The sequence below is a fragment of the Sminthopsis crassicaudata genome, chromosome 4 (assembly GCF_048593235.1).
Source record: "Sminthopsis crassicaudata isolate SCR6 chromosome 4, ASM4859323v1, whole genome shotgun sequence".
NCBI lineage: Eukaryota > Metazoa > Chordata > Mammalia > Dasyuromorphia > Dasyuridae > Sminthopsis > Sminthopsis crassicaudata.
Window position 1 is genome coordinate 476,549,608 of NC_133620.1, and position 12,740 is coordinate 476,562,347.

Sequence of the window (12,740 nt, forward strand, 5' to 3'; positions counted from 1 at the left end):
TTGATTTCTAAACAGTTGAGGGAATCATCGTTACTATTCCCCAAATATGTCTTTTTTTAAAAAGGTATTTGCAAAGTTCTGTTAATGATGTTTTCTCTTGGAAAGGATTTGTGGCTCATTGGATTTCTCTCTTGCCATAATTATAGGCCATTATCAAGTGGCCAGTTGAGCCTTTTGGTCTAGTAAGGAGAGATATAGTCACCTTTTTTTTTTAGAACTGCTGTAGGTTAGAGGCAGACATTTTACCTAAGTCAGCAGGGGTGATTTAGGCTCCTCTCCATTAGCACCAGGCCAGTCTTGGACTGAGAAGGGACGCCTGTTAAAAGACAACAAAAAGCTACCTCCCCAGCTCAATCACATGGGACTCTCTTGGCACCTAACCAATCCTCTCCCACCTTTTCCTAATCACTCTTGTTCTCGACCTAGAACTTCCCCACAGCTAGAAGATTGAGATTATGAAAAAATATCAATATTGGGATTTTCTTCAAAGCTCTTTCCCACTATGGCTTGCCCTCACTATTTGAAACTTGCATTTCTTTTCCAATCACCAAATGATCAGAACCAAAGTTTTAGCTGGAATGGTACTTGGAGGTCAAGGAGTCTAACCACCTGCAATCATCCCTCATAAAGCTAATTTCGGTATATCTTGATTCCTTGCCCCGCCATCGTAGTCATCACAATTACATCCATGTGTTAAGCTTTCCTAAATATCGAATGTAAAATGTCACTAGTGGATTAGAATATCCGAGTCTTTTCTGTGCATGTTCTAGCATGGCCCACCATGCTACAAAGGCCTCGAGTATCACCCCTGTACCCCAGATAGAGAAACTGTCTCACAGACATGGGAGTTTGTTCACAAGAACCCTGATGGGAGCCAGGACTAGAACACGGATCTGTTTCTCTTGGGTAGCGAGGCAGCACAGGGCATAGAGTGCTGGACCTGGAGGCGGCGAGACGCTTCTTTGAGTTCTGATCCGACTTCAGACACTTCCTGCTCTGGGCCAGTCATTTCACCCTGCTGTCCTCAGTTTCCTTCTCTAGAAGATGAGCTGGAGAAGGAAATTATAAACCGCTTTAGTCTCTCTACCAAGAAACCCCCCAGGGAGGTCAGAAAGAGCCAGAAACGACTGAACAACTTGTGTATGCCCAGGGCTCTTTCCACTATGCCATGCTTCCCGTTTAAATATAATGGAGAGATTAGGCCAGGAAATGTCTGTGGGTCTCAAAAAGAGAAAGCCACATAGCCTAACTTCACTTATAATTCCTGAAGGATTCTCACCTTAATGATAGGCTCTCCGTGCTAAGTGATGGGGCGCCGGCCACGCTCTGATTTTGACATTACACCTTGTGCCTTTCCCACCGGGCGGGGGCGTGGGTTCCCGAATTCCTAATTGCACCCACAGCTAACATTTCTCTGCAAAAGCTGCTGTGCTCTATCTTAAAATGGGAGGTTTTCCATCACGGGGTCTCCAGGCAACAGCTCGTCATGTATGAATTCCCACCTCCCTGGGAGTTGATCATTAGCACGGTCAACGCCCCAAGCAGCCCCCTTGCCAGAGCTCCCATCTCTCTGGCCCATTTGACTGTGTGCCCCTGGGGGGAGGAGCGCCCCACTGATTTCTCCTCCGATTTGCTTTAGGTGTCTGGGCAGAGGGAGCCCGAGACGGCCTTCGTGAGGCTGCTCGTCAACCACTCCAGGACTCCGTCCACAGCCAACCTCTTGGACCTCGTCTTGCTGGACAACGTTACGGGTCTCACTGGACTCCTCTGGAAATAAGACTTCAGAAGGGCTCCAGGTGTTCAGAAAGAAGTTTCTCCAAGGTAACTCTGGCCTGGGCTTCATATAATAAAACCCCGCTAGATTAGATTCCACTTATTACAGAGGGAGACGGCGGCGTGGTAAAGCAGAAAAGGTGCTGCCAGGCTCTGGAGTTAGAAGACCTGGGTCCAAAAGCTGCCTCTGAAGCTTACGCCCAGAATGACTTCAGGAACTCCTCTATTTTCTAGTGCTTCCTTTTTTTTTTTTTGGCTAGAGTTGAACTAGAGGGTCTCCGAAGTCTCCGATTCCACAGTGTATGATCCCACGTAGTACACTGTGTCCCCCCTTAAATGTGTGTAAGGGAAAATAAATTAGTATGTATAGTATATATACTATTACATACATATTATATAGACTATAAACACACACATAGTACATACATGCACGTATCCTATTCATTTGGTTGTTGAACTGCAATACAAAGAGCTAGTTTTGGAGTGAGATACAACTGAGTTCGAGCCCTGTCTGCAGCTCACGTTGGCTGTGTGACCAAGGGTAAGCGGCTTAGCCTCTCAGTGCCCTGTTTGTATATCTGTCTACACACACAAACCCGCACAGATGTGAGAACGTATTTATTGTGACTCTCGAGTTTGTTCAATCACGTCCGACTCTTCACGAGCCATTTGAGGTTTCCTTGGCAAAGATAGGAGAGCAGGTTACCATTTCCTTCTGCAGTAGGTTATTTTACAGCTGAAGAAACTGAGGCAAGCCAGGCTAAGTGACTTTTACAGTATCACACAAATAATAAGTATCTGAGGCTAAATTTGACCTCGGAAGATGAGCCTTCCTTACTCTAGGCCTGACACCCTATCCACTGTTCCTCCAACTGTCCTTTTGGTTATTAGGTGGTAGGAGATAGGATCTCACAGGGATTTTATGGTTACTAGGTGCTGGGAAAAAAGTTTTCAGTCTGATAGAGGAGATAAGTGAAGTAGTGATAGAAGTAGCTAAAATAAAAGGAAAGTGTGGTGGAGTCACCCAGGGGAGAACTCCCTTCTAGGCCGAAGCATCCTGTGAGCTTTATGTACGAGCTGCCACGTCTAGAGAAGCTCTCACTGGTTGTATGTGCAGAGGTAAACGAGCAAAGAGTTGGGAGGAAGGTCATTTTAGACACAGCAACGATGGAGTTTGCGAGGCAGGGAAGCCCCAGATGCATCTAAGAGATGGGGAGGACCAAGAACTCGGACCCGTACCATGACCAAACGGGAGTCCCAAAGCCTGAAGCCCAGCCTGCCGCTCTTCCTGAGACAGAGGCCACAGAAGTACGTCTAAAATTAGGCATGCCATCTTAGGAACTTGTTTTGTTTTCTTTGGCATATTTCTTTTCTTTTTTTAAGAAGAGAAAAAAGCCTTCTTTATAGAATTTAGAAGCAATTTCATTTTACAGAAAAGGAAATAAAAGCCCTGAAATAAGATCATACAAATGATTTAACTGAGTCAAGATTCATATTTGGGCCCAAAGATTCTAAATCCATTGTCTTTTCCAGTCAAAAATAATGACATTTATATGGTTCTACAAAATTTTGCCAAGCATTTTACCTATCTTATCTCATTTGATCCTCACAATACCTGGTGAAATGATTGCTATTCACTATACAGATTAAAAAAAATTAAGGTTGGGAGAGGTTGATCGTCACTGAACATTTATTTTGAGTGCCTAAAATGAGCAAAAAGGCCAGCTAATTGGCATAGTGGCTAGAATTCCAGGCCTGGAGTCAAGATTTATCTTCCTGGGTTCACATCCGGCCTTCGACACAAGATGTGTGGCTTGAGCAAGTCATTTAACCCTGTTTGCCTCAGTTTCCTTAGATGTAAAACCAGGGTCATCTCCAGTTATCTCGATCATTATCTTTATTTTAAGTTTTCAAGAGTATCTTATTTTCCCAAATACATGTAAAGTTAGATTTCAGCATTCGTTTTGTGAGACTTTGCATTCCAATTTTTTCCCCTTACGTCTCCCCCACCCCAAGACAGTAATCTAATAATAACCAAAAGGACAGTTGGAGGAACAGTGGATAGGGTGTCAAGCCTAGAGTAAGGAAGGCTCATCTTCCGAGGTCTAATTTAGCCTCAGATACTTATTATTTGAACATATTTGAAACATATTTGTCATATTATGCAAGAAAAAAATGAAACCAAAAGGAGAAAGCCACAATAAAGCAAAAACAAACAAACAAAAAGGATAAAATCTTATGCTTTGATCCACATTCACTCTCCATGATTCTCCTTCTGGATATAGAGGACATTTTTGTAACCCAAATCCATTGGAATTCAGCATATTTCTTTTTTTAGCTTTTTGCTTTCAAACATATGCATAGCTAATTTTCAACATTCACTCCTGTGCTCCAAATTTTTTCTCCCTCCCCTAGACAGCAAGTCATCTAATGTATGTTAAATATTTGCCATTCTTCTATACATATTTTCACAATTATCACAACATATTTATTTCTTTCAAGAGATTTTTTCTCCTTGACGAAGAAATGGGAAGGACAAGAGGATTAGGCTTTAAAGTGCAGAGAGTGAGAGAGACAGGGAGAAAGCCAGAGAGTGTGAGAATGACAGAGAGCCAGCGAGATGGAGAGAGGCAGAGAAAAAGGGGAGAAGGAAAGAGAGGCAAAAAAGGAATGAGAGAAATGGAGAGAAGAAACAAGGGTCATTAAAGGATGTTTAATAAATGCATATAAAAAGACCACAAAGAAGGCCAGAAGTAATCACAAGACAAGTAGGAAGCTTTGGAAGTAACACTTTTAATTATATGCCTACAAAGAAAAGCAAACTATATGTAATGGAGATTCAGCATTTCACGTAGTCCTGCTTCAATTCTACCAGGTACATGAAAATGTATTTTTATTTGGTGTTAAGTTCAGAGTTCAACAAAATTGAAAAACAGAAGCAAAAAGAATCTTTCAAAATATATTTGGGAAGCAGAGAGGAGGCTATTTTGGCTCAAACGTGAAGTACATAAGGATTAGTTTTATGAGCGAGAGTCAAAAAATAGGTTGGATTTTAACTAAAAGGAAAAAAACTTAAAATGCCAACATCCAACTCACCATCCCTCACCTTTCGTACCCGCATATAGAGAGACAATACAAATGGTGAGTATGAGCCATAAACAAATGATTCCTTCTCACGAATGAATGTTATTCTAAACTCAGCTAATCTAGTTTAGGCCTGAAGTGCAATTCCCTCTATAGCAACCTGGCAAATGACTATCCAGCTTTTGCTCACAGTTCATAATTCTGACCCTGAGATGCTGAGCCTGTCAACTGATGCTCAGCTCCTGAAGAAGGACGAGGGTCAGAGTCAGTGTTAACCCTGCATTAGCCACAAAATCTAGTTAATTAACATGCCATTATCACAGGATCTCCTCAGAACCCATTTATTCCATTGCAGTACCTGAACAAACCAGAATCCCATCTACAAATCCCTTAGTGATACCCAGGTCTTTGCTTTAGGACCTCCAAAAAGGGGGACATCTACCTCGCTGCTTCTCTGGACAGGCTATTCCACTGAGGCACGAAGTTAGGTACTTGATAAAAAATACTTGACTGATTAAAGGAAGACCAAAACTGCCTTTCTGGATCTTTTCTCCCTTCATCTAATCCTGCCTCTCCAGGCCAAGCAAGAACACGTCTGATGAGACTTTTCCCCTAAGACAGTCCTTCAGGTGTTTGGAGAGAACTTGAAATTTTGTCTTCTCTAAAATTCCCCATTTGAGTAAGCCAGCAATGCAATTTATGACTCAATAGTTTTGCAGATGTTCGCTATTTTATGTTTTACATATTAGATAATGTATAGCTTATATTATTAGCCAAAAGACTTTATACGTTACATGGCAAAGCCTTTTGCAAACTTGAAAGAACCATGTCTTTGCTCACTATTCCTCCTCCCCATTGTGCCATCAGGGTTGTTGTCACTGGAGCAACAAGACTGACAGCCATGCGCAAGTCTTTTTACTCCTCAGGGTGTTTGATTCCACAGCCTCTGCTGTTCCAGATCTGCAGTGCTATCATCCACTGTCCTTCAGAAAGTAGCATCTAGTACTTACAAGATATTCTAGGTATGACTGGAGAGCAACCTGAAGTGGTCAAGAACTGACCTTGGGCCAAAAAACCTGGGTTCCATTTCTCCTGGGAAAGTCCCAACTTCAGTTCCCCAGGACACATTTTAAGACTCTTGATTTGCAAGCTGATTCTAATCATTCCATCAATAACCAATAAACCTTTAATGAGCATCTGCTCTTTACCAACTAGATGGCACTTTGGGTACAACGCCAGGCATAAAGATAGGACGATCCATCTTCCCGAGTTCAAATCTGGCTATGTGACCCTGAGTCACTTCACCCTGTTTGCCCCAGTTCCTCATCTATAAAATGAGCTGGGGGAGGAAATGGCCGATCACCCCAGTGTCTTTGTCAAGAAAACCCCAAGTGGGGTCACAGAGCCAGATGTGACTGAAATGACTGAACGTACGTGCCAGACATTGTGCCACGTGCTGACTGACAGTGGTAGAGGGAATTCTTTCTCCCTATAACAATAAATAACAGATGGAGTAAAATCAGTGGTTTGTGCTGGGCCACGTACTGAAGAACCAGCACTTCTTTATTAGAGATATTATTGGTTTTCTTAATGCAGCCTACATTTGCATGAGCTTCCATGGTTGCAGTGTCACATTATTGAGTCAATTTGAGTTTGACATTCATTAAAACACTACTAAGTAATTAAAAAAAATTTTTTTGGTGTATTTGCCATCTTCCCACGTCCTCCTTGTGTGGAGTTTGCAAAGCTGATTTTTTTGAACCGAAGTTTAATGTGACATTTTCCACTATTAATTGTCATCATATTGGATTGGACCCAATTTGGATTATTGAGATTGTTCTTGGATTCTGTCTCTTCACCAAAGGTATTAGCCATCTCTTCCAGTTTGACATGCAACAGCAAGCTTTTTTCTTTCTTATAGTTGACAAACATGCCATTTTCTATTGTTTATTCTCTCAAATATAAACCATGTAGTATAGAAGAATGAGGATTTGACTTTGCTGTCAGAAACCAGGATTCAAATGATGACTTTGATGTGATCTCTTGTGATTTTGGGGTACGTCCCTTCTCTTTCCTTGGCAGGTCAGTGTCCTCATATGCAAACTGAGAAAGTTGGATTACATATTCTTAAAGTGCTGCCAGCTCTATGTGCACAACTGGTTTCAATATATCATCACAGAGAATACTTTGCAATCTAGTTAGAAGTTCTGCTAACTATGGGGATAGATAGAAAAAAGGAATTCATCTCTTAATGAGAAATTATGAATACATTTTAGTGTTTCCTAAAGATGATGCTGGTAAAATAGTTTAACACAATCTTTTAATTTTCCTCTACCTTTTTTTGGGGAAAAATCTTTTAAAATCATCCAGTTTCCTCAACTTGTAGCAGTTTTTATAACAAACCAGAGGAGAAAAAATGACTAAAAATAGCTTTTTTTGTTTTGCAATACTCATCTCTAAATATAATGACAATATCCAAACTTTTTTACGTACTTAAAAAAAAAATTGATGAAGTACTTTCATTTACACTCATAAATGCCTTATTTGGTTATAATACTTTTTACGGGGCAGCTAGGTGGCGCAGTGGATAGAGCACCCGCCTTGAATTCAGGAGGACACGAGTTCAAATTTGGTCTCAGACATTTAACATTCCTGGCTGTGTGACCCTGGGTAAGTCACTTAACCCCAGCCTCAAAAAAAGGAAAAAAAAAAAAAAGAAAAAAAGAGAATAATATTTTTTACTAGCTATAAAAATAAAAAAATAAAAAAAATATAAATAAATATAAATATATATAATAATATAATAATAATATAAATATAATATATAATAATAAAATATAAATATAAAATAATAAATAAAATATAAATATAAAAATAAAATAATAAATAAAATATAAAAATAAAATAAAATATAAAAATAAAAATAGCTTTTTACTAGACAATCGCATCTCAACTTTGTAGCATGAATTTATGTACATTGCCTTGATTTTCATTAATACTCTGCGGATTAGAACAAATTGTATCATCAACATTGTACAGGTGAGGGAAGTTAGCGTCAGAATGGTTAAATGGTTTCTCTAGAGTCTTGCAGATTATAAACCGCATTCTGGGTCATAAATAGACTAGAATCTAGGAATAATGGCAGCTCTATTGATTCTTAGGTTAAAGATCGAAGCCTTTGGCAAAGAAAGGTCGGAATTGAGCCCATAGTACAACATGCAGATTCATTAAGAAAAATAAACTCATGATTCATAAGACAAATCCAACTTACACATTTCACTCGGTTTGACAAATTGGAACCATTGTGTGGGTTGGCAACAACTGCTGAAAAATTGCTCTCTTTCTTCATGAAGAGAGAAGAAGAATGTAAAAAGAATTACCAAGGGATGGAAGTCAAGGGTCTATTGTAATATTCACGATGGATACTTTATAAGTAATAGTTCTCTAGACCTGGAGTCATGAACAATAAGATTTAGATTGAAAATAATGGGCATGATAATAAGATCAGGGATTTAGAAAAGGATTTAGAGATCATCTACATTTACCTCCTCATTTTATAAATGAGGAAACTAGGATTCAGAATAGCTTAAGTGACTTACCCAAATGGTAGAGCTAAAACTTCAACCCATTTCCCCTGACTCTAAATCTACATCTCTATCTATCCATTTGGAACTTTAAATATTTTTGGTATCATGGAACTCTTTTTTTTTTTTTTTTTAATTTTTGACATAGATTGGGTTTTTTTATTCATTTTTATAATTATAACATTTTCTTTGACAGTACATATTCATAGGTAATTTTTTTTTTTTTTACAACATTATCCCTTGCACTCCCTTCTGTTCCAAATTTTTCCCCTCCTTCCCTCCACCCCCTCCCCTAGATGGCAGGCATTCCCATACATATTAAATATCTTATAGTATATCCTAGGTACAATATATATGTGCAGAACCGAATTTTGTTGTTATTGTTGCAAAGGAAGAATTGTATTCGGAAGCTAAAAATAATCTGGGAAGAAAAAAAACAAAAAACAAAAAATGCTCACAGTTTACACTCATTTCCCAGTGTTCCTTTTCTGGGTGTAGCTGATTCTGTCCATCATTGATCAATTGGAACTGGATTAGCTCTTCTCTATGTTGAAGATATCCACTATCATGGAACTCTTTTGACCATTTATTGAATCTGTGGCCCCCTTTTAAGAACAATTGTAATTGTCTAAATGAAAATAAATAGTATTTCAGGCAAAATAAGTTTATATTCAAGCACAGTCATAGCAATGTTCTTTTTTAAAACCAAGTTACTGACCGCCATACACTATCACATTAACCTGCTAAATTTATAGATAAGACAAATGAAGACCAAACAAGTGGCCTTCTTCAGGTCACACAGGTGATACAGAGGAGAAATGGTATCCAAAGCCATGTCCTCCAATTCCACATCCAGTGTCCCAAATACGGCATCAAGAGAACCCGGATAAAATTCTGACTCTGAAGCAGTTGTGAGCTTGGCTACGCTCTCAGAGTCACCATTTCTTCATCAGGAAAACAGAGGACATTATACTTATAGTGCCTTTTCCATAGCACTGCTGTGGGAGAAAATCAGTTTGTGAATCTTAGAGCCTTTTGCAAATTTGAGGAATTATTTATATAACCCTTTCTAAGACCCAAAGTTTTTCAATTCCAATTTGTGGCGTATAATATAGGAGAGGGAGAGAACAGAGTTAGAATATCACATACTTTGTAAGGATGAGACGGCTCAAAAAGGCTACAACTTACCCCCATGCGTGAAAGGTGACAAAGCTGGGAATAAAATACAACTTTCCCAATTGCTGTTCTAATACTTTTCTAATATTAGTGCATTGTGTGTAGATTTGTGTAATTTGCATAGAAAAATATTAGAACCAATCCAGCCATTCTGGAGAGCAATCTGGAATTATGCCCAAAAAGTTATCAAACTGTGCATACCCTTTGACCCAGCAGCGCTACTACTGGGATTATATCCCAAAGAAATACTAAAGAGCGGAAAGAGACATATATGTGCCAAAATGTTTGTGGCAGCTCTTTTTGTTGTAGCTAGAAACTGGAAGATGAATGGATGTCCATCAGTTGGAGAATGGTTGGGTAAATTGTGGTATATGAAAGTTATGGAATATTATTGCTCAGTAAGAAATGACCAGCAGGAGGAATACAGAGAGGGTTGGAGAGACTTAAATCAACTGATGCTGAGTGAAATGAGCAGAACCAGAAGATCACTGTATACTTCAACAACGATACTGTATGAGGATGTATTCTGATGGAAGTGGAAATCTTCAACATAAAGAAGATCCAACTCACTTCCAGTTGATCAATGATGGACAGAGGTAGATACACCCAGAGAAGAAACACTGGGAGGGGAATGTAAATTGTTAGCACTAATATCTGTCTGCCCAGGTTGCATGTACCTTCGGATTCTAATGTTTATTGTGCAACAAGAAAATGATATTCACACACATGTATTGTACTTAGACTATATTGTAACACATGTAAAATGTATGGTATTGCCTGTCGTCGGGGGGAGGGAATAAGGGAGGGGGGGTAATTTGGAAAAATGAATACAAGGGATAATATTATAAAATATATATATATATATAATAAAAAAAAAATTTAAAAAAAAAAAAAATAAATAAAAAATAAAAAAAAATAATAATAAAAAAAAAAAATAAAAAAAAATAATAATAAAAAAAAAAATAAAAAAAAAATAAAAAAAAAAAAAAAAAAATATTAGAACCTCAAGTATTATTAACTTCATTTTGCAAATGAGGAAACGGAGTCTCTCAAGATTTATTTGTTCAAAGCCCTTTTTGTATAGGCAGGGAACTGGCAATTGAGTGGATGCCCATCAATGGGGGAATGGCTGAATAAGTTAATGTATTTGGATGTAATGGAACATTATTATAAGAATTGATGAGCAGGCTGATTTCAGAAAAGCCTAGAAAGACTTTCATGAACTGATGCCGAGTGAAGTGAGCAGAACCAAGAGATGTTGTACACGCAACAACAAGCTTATGTGATGATCGCCCATGATGCACTCTGCTCTTGTCAACAATGAGATGATTCAAGGCAATTCCAATAGACTTAGGATGCAAAGAGCCATGAGACAGAGAGGGGGAGAGAGCGAAGGATCAAAGCATAATCTTTTCACCTTTTCTCATTTTTCTCTTTTGATTTGATTTCTCTTGCACAGAATGATTAATATGGAAAGATGTTGGGAAGAATTTCACATGTTTAGCCGGTATCAGATTGCTTCCTGTCCTGGGAAGGGGGAAGGAAGGGAGAGAGGGAGAAGAATGTGCAACACAACATTTTTTGTAAGGGTGAATGCCGAAAACTTTGCGTGTAATACAACCAGTGAGTGTGATCAGGGTTCAGATCGTGGGCTCTCCTATTGCCAAATTCCCAATAACTGGGTCTCATAGGTGACCATCTTGGCGGTTAGCCAAGGAAGCATTCCATTTTGTGCAAAAATTGTTTCTTTAGTGTCTCAGATCCAGGTCATCCAGCCTCTGAACCACATGATCAGAATAATAGAGATGGAAAGGGTCTAAATGACGATCTAGCTCAACCATTCATTTAGTGAAGAGGAAATGAAGGCTTCTAGAGCTGTGGAGGCTGGTATAAGGTCTCTGCTCCTAAATCTTGGGCAGCCCCAGGACTCCAGGCCTAGTCTTCTGGCTCCAAGGCCAGAGACTGCTCTCAAAGCCCAGGCCCCTCCAAAGCCCCACTGGGAAGCTTTGCGGTGATTGCTCTGGGCACCACAAGCATTGTCAATGCTGATGGAGAACAAAATGTGACTTGTTTTCTTTCCTTGGGAGCCAGGAGTCGGCCGTCAGTCAGACTTAAAAGGCTTTTCCTGCTGCCAAGACTGGCTAAGAGAGTTGCATTATCATGAACTTCAACCTCTGGGATGAAGGAGGCTGGTGGGAAACGGACAATTTATTTTGTGTCCAGTGCTTCTAATGGTGTTTCTTGTGCTCTCTGTTTCAGCAGCTGGTGATTTCTACACAGTCACTTACCGCGCTCGGCTGACGGCCAAAGAAGCCGGAGACGGCAAGATTCTGAGTCTCCCTGCCCAGCTGACCTTTCAGACCCATCTCTGGTACTTGGCTTTTGGGATTTTTCCTTTTGGCTTATGATTGGTCTTGGGTTTTGAGGAGGACCAAAGACATCTGGTGCCTTACAAACAGTAGGCATTAATAGGTGCTTGTTCAATCGGGTGCTTTTAAAGTGGCTCAACAAGGAAAACAATGGTCCTTGACATCTGTATATCTCTGTGTATTCCTCAGCTCATTTTTGAGTCTCTTCTCACTTGATTTTCCATGTAACTGTCTACCCTGTGCAGCAGCTGGTATAGGTAAAATCATCCTGGTTTTATGGGTAAAAGAAAGATCAACTCATGGGCTCCCATAGACACTGATCCATGGCTGGGGTTTGTTTTTCTTGTTCTATCAGAAACCCTCATTGCCTGTGTTGTATTTCCCAGCTGGAGTTGGATCTCGAACCCACATTTGAATTTGATCTCGGGTCCTCGCCATCATGGGATACGCTGAGCAATGATCAGTTTCCATGAATCCTTACTACTGGTATTTCTGTCACAAAGGCTTAGAAATGGAACTGGATTTAAAGTCTGTGGTCCTGACTCCCAGCCAGCTTTGCAATCTCAGGCAAATTCCTTCTCTCTGGGCCTTGGAGTCTCATCCATGAAACAAAGACCTCTCCAGAAGGTCCCTTCGCGCTCTGGCATTCACTGCTTCCTAGGTACTACGGGGATGACACAAGATAACCTGCCAAGTACTCTAATTAAATAAGCTTAGTTGTCTTCTTCTGAAACTGGCTAGTTTCAGCTCCTTT

At 39.7% G+C, this 12,740-nt stretch overlaps 1 pseudogene; it reads left to right on the top strand.

The window, feature by feature from the left end:
• Positions 1–12,740, top strand: part of LOC141540964 (limbin-like) — a 153,191-nt pseudogene that overhangs the window by 28,983 nt on the left and 111,468 nt on the right.